This window comes from Durio zibethinus, chromosome 3, assembly GCF_047325235.1.
Source record: "Durio zibethinus cultivar Kanyao isolate XHJ-2024 chromosome 3, ASM4732523v1, whole genome shotgun sequence".
Taxonomy (NCBI): domain Eukaryota; kingdom Viridiplantae; phylum Streptophyta; class Magnoliopsida; order Malvales; family Malvaceae; genus Durio; species Durio zibethinus.
The window spans coordinates 11,483,876-11,494,222 of record NC_143164.1 but is presented as its reverse complement, the minus strand read 5'-3'; positions in this window follow the sequence as shown (position 1 = coordinate 11,494,222).

The following is a 10,347-nucleotide window of genomic DNA, read 5'->3' as shown; positions in this document are numbered from 1 at the left end:
AAGAATGAAGCTTCTCTATGCAAAGACAGTTTTAAAATTTTCATTAACTCTTAATTTTTTTCAATTTATTTTGTAGACATTTTTCTTATATTGTACACACATTTTGGAAATAAATAAAACTTGAAATCTAAGTATGATGATTTCTTAAAGTTCTAATATGAAAAAAACTAAATAACCTATATATAAAATTATTATTTTATTATTTTATTTAATGGTGATAGAATTTAAACTTTTTATAAAGAAATTTAATTATTATTAATACTTTTGGAAAAGATTTCAAATTAGGACTAAAGCCCTCTAAGTTACTTCCTTTGATGGCTAGTGAAATAATTATGGCAATAGAACTATTTTAAGGAAGCCTGAAATTCAAATACCTAGCTAGTTTACACTTCTATTTAGAAAAATCAAAAGCAGAAAAATACTGGCCGTAAAGATCATTTTAGCGTAGGCAAGTGAGCTATATGAGAGTTTGATGCACTTGACTAAGACTGATGTGCTTGAAGTATAATGATGATTTAGTTCAAGGAAGTGTCAAACCAAGAAGAATCAAGCATGCCTCACCAAATGCCCTTTGGTTAAAAAATTTTCTTCTTCTAGATGTTGTTTTATGGTGCCTATACAGGCCATGCGAGGATGTTATTAGACAGGGTTTTGTGTTGATTTAGAGACGGGCTTTTTCACCTGGGGCATCTGCTGACTTGCAATGGGAGTTTGAAAACAGTTATTGGTTGTTTGGGTGCTAAGGAATGAAATTGCATATTCTAGTAATACGTTGCAAGATCATTTGGTTTGAATAGGTTGCTTAGCTGGTCAGCTGCTCAATTTCTGTTGTGATGATGTCTGCTCAAGTCTGTTTGGCAAATAGAAGTTGACAAATATTTCTTATGAGAGTTGGTATATTATTAATTTACAGTTCTTCTATGACAGAAAATTCACTGTAACTGATGCTGAAACGGACTATTTATTGAATCATCTTTAGGATTTGTTGAGCAAGTTGGAAGTACCGAATGTTTTTGTGCTTTTAGACAGGAAATGCTACTTTTCACGTCATTTGTAAACAGGATATAATCAAGTAACTACTTATTTACTTATTTATATTTGAAAAATACACATGTTAGGGGACCACATTTGTTGATTTGACTGTCGCTTTAGTTGTAGATACATGCGTAAAGAAACACACATGCTTAGGATGTCATTTCCATTTGGCTACCGTGGGTAGCTTTCTGTTTTGCAGATGCTACTGGTTGTTCTCATTTTTATCGCATTTATTATGTTGCATAAGCACTATGATAAGTTACAAAGTGAACATTTCTTTTAGGGCTGCTGTTGTGTAACTCTTCTTTCTGCCTAACCTTTTTGCCTAGGCTTGAATAGTGGACTTAAGACTTTTATTTGCATCATGTATGGAAGGTGTGCTTCTACGTTATAAGGCTTCTCTAAGAAGCAATTAGATAGTAGTTCAATTTATCATATAACTATCATTGAGTTTAAGTGCTCTTCTGTGATTTATTCTAAGAATGGATCTCACTCAGTAGAGCTTTATGTGCTTACTACTAAAGCTGGCAGTCCTTTAAATGTGTTAACAGGTGCAGTGGTGTTATGGGCAAATATGCAGCCAGAGACCTCAAGCCGCCTACAACTGGTTAGTTACATATTTTTTGCAGGAACATATAACGTGATTTTGCATCATGTAACTCTGTTTGTGTCCTTTAAGTGAACTAGCCATTGTTTCACATGCTTGCATGCGAGCTTTTGTGCCATTGATGCATTTCTTCTAACGACATATTTAGGTTCAGGCATTGGCATTTTGTGTTATGAACTTGTTTCTATAATCAGGAAAAAAAATTTTAAGAGCAACAGATGAAGATATTACTAAATAACTCAAGCCTTTACCATTAAGTTGAAAAGGTTCTAATAGATATGAAAAATTAGAAAAGGTAGAAATGTAAGATTAAGGTGAAACATGAAAGGGATACATATTTTTTTTTGTCTATGTTATTCAAAACACATATACGCTACAACCAACATCAATAAGAACCAAAGACCAGCAAATATTATTAAAGTTAGAAATTCTGGTCAATCAAAATTCATTTATAAGTGATAGGATCTATCTCTCACTTTATAATCAATTAAATATAGCTATAATTGCAAATGATTTTTATAGACTATGTTTGTGGTAATCTAGGATTCAAATAGTGCTTTAATAGCAGAATAGTGGTCGCAAAATTATGATAGCACCACCATTCGCCACCGCTATTGAAGAAATACGATTGAGAAATTCACTCACAGTTAAAATAGTGCGTAACGGCTGCAAAATAATGGCGTAACTGGAAATAAGGGTAATAACGGACCATTATTGTCGCTATTCTCATTTTCCTACTAACGAATCAACAGTTCAAGAAAAAAATAAAATTTCAACACTGCCAGAATAAAACAATAAGCTTGCGAAAGTAAAAGTAAAAGCAAAAGTAAAAAATAAAACTCAGAATCTCAGGTCTTCAATATCAAAATCAATCTAAAAACAAGTTAGAAAATAGATAAATTATTTATCAACCATTCAATCGGCACTTTGGTAGTAACCCTAGCTCAATCTGTAAATTATTCAAATTCAAATTAGCCTTAAATTCTCGATCAACATTCAAGATCAAAGAAGGTAAGAAGAGAAAGTTAAAATCAATCTAAAAACAAGTTAGAAAATAGATAAATTATTTATCAACCATTCAATCGGCACTTTGGTAGTAACCCTAGCTCAATCTGTAAATTATTCAAATTCAAATTAGCCTTAAATTCTCGATCAACATTCAAGATCAAAGAAGGTAAGAAGAGAAAGTTAAATTACTTTTTTTTTTTGCAAAATTTTTGTAAAATGATGTTTGTCTTTGTGAGAGTTTGAGAGAGACGAACGAGGTATTCTGTAGGCACTAAACAAGTGATAGTGACGAAGGGATACGAGAAAAGATGAGAGATGAAAAAAAAAGGGGAGAGAATAAGAAGATTCTCGAAAGCCAAGCTCTAGAAGCATGAAGAAGACGAATAGAAGAAAATAAGCTAGGTGTCTAGGTCTACTGGGATTAGACAAAATTAGGGGATATTGGGGGCTTGGGGCATGTGGATGGATAGGGGATTGGGTAGGGTGGGATGGAGTGGAGGGTGGGGCCGTTGTGGGGTTAGGGGGGATGAATTTTTTATTTAATTTTATAATTAATTTTTAAAAATTTTTTAGATAAAATTTAATTAGAGGTTTTAAAATTTTATAATTAAAAAAATAAGGGATTAATAATTTAATATAATATATATATAAAGATTTTAGATGAAAAATTTTGATAATTTTTTTTTGTATAAGTTAGATGAAAAATAATTAAAATTAAATATTATATTTTAATTTTGTTATATATTAATTTATGATTTTGTATTTGAAATTTAATAATTTTTTTTGTTGTTTTGGTATTTATATTGTTGTTAATTTTTTTGATATTAGATTAATTCTTATTATTTTTGTGTAATTATTGAAGATTCTATTTATTACATAATTATTGATAGTAATTTGTGATAAAAAATTATATCAATTAGTGTATCAAAAAGATTAAGTTACTTAATAAATTTAGCTTTTATGATCTATTACTCTTATTAAGATTAAAAACTAGAAAACAAAAAATATAAGTTTGAAAATTTTTAATTTTTGAAATTTTTTTAGATAAAATCTAATTAGAGGGATTGAAGATTTATAATTAAAAAACATTAAGGGATTAATAATTTAATATGATATATATAGAGATTTTAGATAAAAAATTTTGATAAAATTTTTTTGTATAAGTTAGATGAAAATTAATTAAAATTAAATATTATATTTTGATTGTGTTATATATTAAGTTATTTAATAATATTTTTAAGATTAAAAACTAAAAGTTAAAAAATTTAGCGTAAATTCAATTTTTAATGATGTAATAAATAATATTAATATTTTTAAATATAAATTTATTTTATTTTTATACAAAATAGCAAGTATGCCATCACGTGAAGAGTTTCCGAGTAAAAAAGTAGAGGGGGCGTCGAGTGATGATATAAGTTAGCATTTTGGAAGACTTGTGCCAAATATAAAAGAAAATGTTTGATGTAAACTTTATGGTAAAATTATAAAAAGAAGAATAACATGTTTCAAGGAACACATTGCTCATAAAACTGGCAATGTTGCACCATGCCCTAATGTTACTAGTATTTTATGTTTTTATAATTCCTTTGAAAATATTATTGTTAATTTTTCAAGAAAAATTATAAAATTACATAAGCATGTGCAACTAATTTTCTCCATTTTTTTAACTATATTATTAATAGGTATAGTAAGAGAAAATATGATGAAACTCCTTTAAGAAAGCAAATAAAAAAAAACTAACAATAAAAGGAGAAAAAAATGAATTTTTATCACAGTTAAGAGGGGAAGATGGTTATGAAGGATTTATTGACGAAGACATCGCTACTAGACAAGCCATGCGAGATGGTATCTAATCACAACATGAGTGGCACAGAAGATAAGAATTCAGACAAAGAACTAGTGGTTGCAGTAACATATATGAAGAAGGACGAAGCTTTTATGGCTAAGTTGCTGAATATTTTGGAAAAAGAATAAGGAAATTAACTCCAAATGAGTCTAAATTTTTATTAAGGGGAGCTATACCTGAATTGGTTAAAAGTAAGTGATTCATTTTTAAAGACATTAAGAAGAAAGATGGGTGAATCAGTATCAAAATTTTTTATATATGACTGACTTCTTTTTCAGTTAGCAAATTTTTCATGGTTGCATAATTTGATTTCTGTGACAGCAAAAGTTGGCTAACATGTAAAACTCCTAACACCTTATAAGGTTTCTATGTGTGTTTAGAGTTTGAGTATCAACAAGTTCATGAATCGATTAATGGATTAAAAGTTCATTGGAATGAATTGGGTGTCACTTTGATATGTGATGGTTGGACCAATAGTTTGAATCAAATGCATATCATTAATTTCCTTGTTTACTGTAGTAAAAGGACCATTTTTTTAGAAATTTTTAGATGTCTCAAGTGTTCGTAGTAGAGATGCAAACTTTTACTATAGATTATTAGATGAAGTTGTGGAAAAAATTAAAGAAAACTACATTGTCCAAATAGTTACTGATAATAAGGTAGCACTTAAGGCTGCAAGAAAAGGACTAATGAGAAGAGAAAACATTTATATTGGACAACATGTTCAGCTAATTGTTTGAACTTGTGCCTTTAAGATATTGGCAAGAAAAAAATATGGCAAAGATTTTGGATGATGCAAAGAAAGTGACTTGTTTTATATACAATCACATTTGGACTATTAATTTGATGAAAAAATATACACAAGGGAAGCAAATACTTCATCCTGCTTTTACCTGATTTTCCACTTATTTCATATAGTTAGAAGAAATAACGAAGTAAGTTTTGAAAAAGATATTCAATTCAAAGGTTAGTATTTAGTAATTAGTACAACTATTTAAATCTAGCATCTTTTTATGATATCATTGTTTAAAATATTAATTTCAAATATATTACTCTAAAAATTTATTGATGAATATATAGGAATTTAAAAAATCAAAATGGGGACAACAAAAATCAGGACCTGCTTATGAAGCCAAAAAAATCATTTTGGGAAAAGACTTTTGGAAAAAAGCAAGTGATATAATAAAAGTTTATGAGCCTTTGGTAAAAGTATTGCGCTTTGTGGATGGTGATGAAAAACCAACATGGGCTTTATTTACGAGGTTGTGGATAGAGCCAAGCAAGCAATTCAGCAAAATTATTGTTATTTTGCTGAATATGAAAAGATTATTGACAATAGATGAAGTTTCATGCACTCTGACTTGCATTCACTTAGTAAGTAAACCAAGAATATAGATGGTATTTAAAAAATATGTTTATTTTTTATACTTAAATTGCTTATATATTTATTTTTTATTACTTTAATATAATATTGTTATGAATTATGTTTAGGTTACTATTTAAATCCACAATTTCAATTTGGAGTGAAACATTCTGCAAATGCATTTAAAGAAACATTAAAAGGTATAAAAGTAGCTATTGAAAGATTAAAACCTTTGATAGATACTCAAATCTGAATGATTAATCAGGTTAGTATTTAATACTATTTTATAACTTTAACATTTATTTTATGCATTAAAAATTGAATTTTTTTTATTTATTCATTTATTTTTGTATTTTCAATCGATGTAGTTATTATTATTTCGAGACAAGCATGAAACATTTGGTAGTCCACAAACACAAAAAGCTTGGAAGCAAATGAATCAAAGTAAATAGTAAATTAAATAATTATAATTTATTGATATTATTTAATTATATAGAACATTTAAATTTAATTTAAATAATTTTATATAGCTGAATGGTGGATGGTATATGGCACTTGTGTTCTTGAATTATAAAAACTAGCTATCAAAGTGCTTAGTCAAACAACATCTGCATCAAATTGTGAACGTAATTAGAGCACATTTAGCTATATTCACACCAAAGCAAGAAACATATTGAAGTTTGAAAGACTTCGAAAACTTGTATATACCTATTATAACATGAGGCTAAGGATGAGACATAAGAAAAGAATGAGCATTGATGAGATAAATAATAGTTTTAATCCTATTAGCCTTGACCATATTTTTGAAGATAATGATCCACTAATAGAATGGTTGCAAGAGAAAGAAAATCCTATGTTAAATTATCAAAACTCTAATTGGTTGCTCGCAGATAATTTTGATAATGAAATGAATGTTGAACAATACACCAATCTCAAAAAAGGAATGTGTCACATTCAAGTTCAAGTCCAACACCAACTCAGAGTGATGATAGTGGGGGTTTAAGTCTAGATGATGATGATGGTGATGGTAATGGTGATGGTGATGATTCAAATTTTGGTGATAATATGGATGCAAATCGACCTTACAACCCATTTGGAGAAGAATTTGAGCTTGCTGCTACTGGTGAACTTTTCATTAATATGGCAGAATACGAGGTAAATCCATTTACTGAATCTAGTGAGGGTCAAAGTGCACGTACAGCTCGATCAAAAAGAAAAGCCAAGAAACACCACTATGATATTTTTAGAGGTTCTTCATCCTCAAGTGAGAGATCAAATTCTAGTAACTTTGAGTATAGTGAATCATTTGCTAGTACTCAAAGATGTTACTATCCATTGGAATAACCTAATTTTCAACCTTCTCATGGTTATCCACCTCCATATGGTTATTATCCACCTCAAATGTATCATTTACCACAAATGTATCCCCCACCATAAATTTATCATCCTTAAATATATCATCCACCTCAAATGTATCAAGAACAAAGGCCATAGGGATAGAGATGGAGTCAACTTGGCTCTTAAAGTGAAGATAGAGAATTTGATCCTTCTTGTCATTCTACCATGTGGTAAAGTTTGAAATATATATATCAATAATTGTAGTTGATGGAATTTGAAATTATTATACTTTTAATTTTGTAATTTTATTAAATATAGATGCTTGGTATTTAACATATTATGTTTTGTTAATATTTGATTTGTCTAGAATTAATATTGAATATGAATTTGGCCAAGAAAAATTTTATGGATAAACCAAATATGAATACTTTATTATAATCTAAATAAAATTGTGAATAATTTTTTTAGAAAATAAAAAACATAGAGTGTCATAAACTATTTTTAAAATCATTGAATAAGAGTTTTTATAATTATAATTATTAAATTTTATAATAAATTGTGCAAAAAAAAAAATTTACAACCGTGATGACCGCGATGACCGTAGTGACCGCAATGATCTCTGTTATATCCAAAAAGACGATAAATGTGATGCAACCAAAAACATGACTGCGACCGCTATTTAAATCCCTGATGGTAATTTTTGGAGGGGCTCATCTAAATAAAACCCAATTTTCTAGAGAAGATGTAGTTTAGGAAATTCTTTAAGGCAATGAAGGATTATGTACTTTTTTTTAAAGAGTGGTTGCATGTTACCCGTTGATAAGTTGATATTGCTGGTTGTCCTAGTATTGACAGTAAATACGTTGTATCTTGATCGATTGGTGTCCCAGGTTTGGGCAATCTTATGTTTTAGAATGACTTAAAATATTCTTATTCCAGCTGATAATATTATGCACAGAAAATTATTATGATGCGGTTATTGCTTACTAGGATCTTGTCTTTGCAGTATTACCAAGTCCAACCTTTGTGCTAATTTTTATTTGCAAGCAGGGTGAATATTCTGTCTTATTTTGTTACCCTAAGGCATAAAGTGTAAAAGTATGTTTGTAAAATTTGTCATAGAAGTGTCATTAGTGGCCTTACTAATTACTGTCTAGTTATAATTTTTCCAATTTCACAATATGATGCTAATTGATGTGAGAAATTGCTAAACTAGACCTGGAATAATTGATGAATGGATGTGTGGTTGTATATCACGATATGAAAATAAAATTGGCCTTAAGTTGGATTTTCTTTTTTCTAACCACAAATAACAAGATACTTTAGGCCTGAGGATTTATCATTTGACTATTGTTTACTAATACCTTCTTCTCATGGATCTGGAAAGCATGCCCAGCTCATGCCATCAACTCCAAGATGGGCTGTTGCAAATGGTGCTGGTGTCATTTTAAGCATTTGCGATGAGGAGGTTGCATTCTATGAGACGGCAACTTTAACAGCTGCAGCGGTCCCTGCGCTTCTACTTCCTCTGCCAACAACAGCTTTGGACGAGCATCTAGTTGCTGGGTTACCAGCTCTTGAACGGTACGCATGTTTATTTCATCGATAAATTGCTGAACCTTAGAGAGCTCTTGGATAACATTTCTCAAGATATTTGTTCTATGACAGGTGTACATGGTCATACCTTGCAAGTCTAGTGTTTCGCCACATATATAAGGCATTCAGCTTGTTATAATATTGAAAAAATGAAATAAGCATCGTAGAGAGCAAAACAAGAGATATGAGCTAGGAACACACTCTAGTACTTCATTTCATTATCATATCATTTATACAAAAACATTAGATGTAATATTTAAGATATGTCTCCTTGTTTCAAAAGAGTTTCACATGGTTTTTGACTAAACAACGGACACCATTACAAGATTTCAAAAAGTTAACACTAGTGATGGACAAATTTCCAAAGCTATTATCCTATTATAGGAAAATCTCAAAGTCTAACATAGCTAAGCACTTCGAAATTTATATCAGCAATGTGAATGTTTGTTTGAATAACAATCTGTTCATATTATTCTGAGAAGGGGTAGGGGTAAGGGTTAGGTTGGGTGGAAAGTGCAATTTTAGTGTTCTTTTATATGTATCACCTCCTATCCTGAATTGCCTTACACATGGTTTCATGAAAAACCTTTTGACTTCTTAACAGTTGAACTTTAAGATTTTTCTCTTGTACAAAATCTGATATTCTTACAGCAAATATTATAATATCTATTTTGGATATAGAAACGGTAGGAGTTTAAGATGTCTAAAAAGGTAAGAAGATAATGTTTTAGGATGTTCCAAAGTGCATGGTAGCACATTCTATTTGGAATAGGAGTGTTTAACAAATGCAATTGCAAAAGTTTATGTTAGTGCACAAAAGAACAACATTGATGAAAATATGTGCTTCATTATAAGGTAACTGATAAAGAAAATAAAACGATTCCTTCTTTTGGTGAAGTACTATGTGAATGGTCTTTGTTTAAGATTTTGAACAAAGTTATTATGTAGATGAATGCCCAACATGTCTAGTTGCTATTGGGTATAAGTGTCTGTCATCAGCTTCTTCGCCATTGCAACTCCAAGCACCACCCAAAGACTTCTTCTTGGACTTCTAGAAGCACCACCATCATAGGCTCCAGATGCATTTGATGCCGCTGTACAGCTTTTAGAACTCCCTGCTGAAGGTTATGCAAGTTGTATTAGGGTGAGTTAAATGCTTTTCACTGCATATATTTGAATATAAAATGACACTTTCTGGTTATCAAACTCGAATTTCATGTGAGTTTCACCTTAATTATTCTGAATTTTGACAATCCATAATTGTGAATCCAAAAGGAATTTATGAGCATTAGCTTAATGAAAGTGCAAAATTTGTCTCACTATAAGGGTTTAGGTTTTTAGTGGCGTTTTTTTCAATGTTTAGTAACATTTATAAATACCACTAAAAGATTTATGACGTTTGTAAAAAATGCCAATAAAAGTGTCGATTATACATGCGTTGAGAAAAATAGTAGCTTTTTTATAAAACGTCACTATTTTAATGGCATTTGTATTTGAAAAACGCTGCTAATTTAATGATGTTTATATCAGATGTAGATACCCAATTTGGTTTAG